The sequence below is a fragment of the Megalopta genalis genome, unplaced genomic scaffold (genome assembly GCF_051020955.1).
Source record: "Megalopta genalis isolate 19385.01 unplaced genomic scaffold, iyMegGena1_principal scaffold0139, whole genome shotgun sequence".
Classification (NCBI taxonomy): Eukaryota; Metazoa; Arthropoda; class Insecta; order Hymenoptera; family Halictidae; genus Megalopta; species Megalopta genalis.
The window spans coordinates 34,065-35,000 of NW_027476208.1; the positions used below are offsets into that span (position 1 = coordinate 34,065).

Genomic DNA, 936 nt, shown 5'->3' on the forward strand with positions numbered 1-936 from the left:
ATTTGGAAGCAAATCGTACCAATTGAAAACTGTGGCTAAAATGAATAGCCCAGTGGAGAGAGAAAACTATCAAAAAACTGATTTTTTAAATCAAGAGGTGTCAGAAATCGAAATGCCTAGCGCGAGCGGAAGAACACGCTTTCTCGCCAGTCCAGCATGTGTCCTGTCCGTTCTTCCTCGGCTTGCCGATTTTGCCCAGATCAGAGGTTTCGTGCTTCCGGCGGTCAGAAGATCAGCGTGAGCGTACGCGCTTCCACGACTATGGCATCACCCATGTACTTTTTCCTTTGAATATATTTGAGTACATAAAAAATATTAAAACATATAGAGAGAACTGTGTCTTGGATCTTAAAAATTTGTCAATAGCGATGATATATTATTACTTAACTTGAAGTATTTGTACGTTTTAGCTGGGACGTACATTTATCTTACAAGATGTTAATAGCGAGACTCTTGAAGATAAAATTATCTTGTGATTTTATGAAGGCAAAGATAGAAACGTACGAAGCTGGCGTACGTAGAAAAATGTGATTTTACGATAGAACAAAAATATAATACGTACGTTTTTGGGCGTACGGTAAAATATCTGTATGGTAGAAAAATGAAAGAAATTGAGCGTTAAAGAAGATATGTTACAAGCGCGGAATGTGGCAAAACTTGTACATATTTGAAAGAGAAAAGTGGTGTGTCGACCTGACATATATATATGAAACAGGCGACGATGGAAAAGGATTTAAATTTTGTCCATTTTATATATACATATTGTATAGTTCCCTGGTTGATCCTGCCAGTAGTCATATGCTTGTCTCAAAGATTAAGCCATGCATGTCTCAGTACATGCCGTATTAAGGTGAAACCGCGAATGGCTCATTAAATCAGTTATGGTTTCTTAGATCGTACTAAAATTTACTTGGATAACTGTGGTAATTCTAGAGC

At 37.4% G+C, this 936-nt stretch overlaps 1 non-coding gene across 1 annotated transcript in view; it reads left to right on the forward strand.

Moving 5' to 3' along the window:
- Positions 1–771: 771 nt before the first annotated feature.
- LOC143262506 (small subunit ribosomal RNA) overlaps positions 772–936 on the forward strand; it is a 1,921-nt gene continuing 1,756 nt past the window's right edge. Inside the window, exon 1 of the ribosomal RNA XR_013036295.1 lies at positions 772–936. This exon is cut by the window's right edge and continues 1,756 nt beyond it. This is a non-coding gene — a ribosomal RNA (small subunit ribosomal RNA).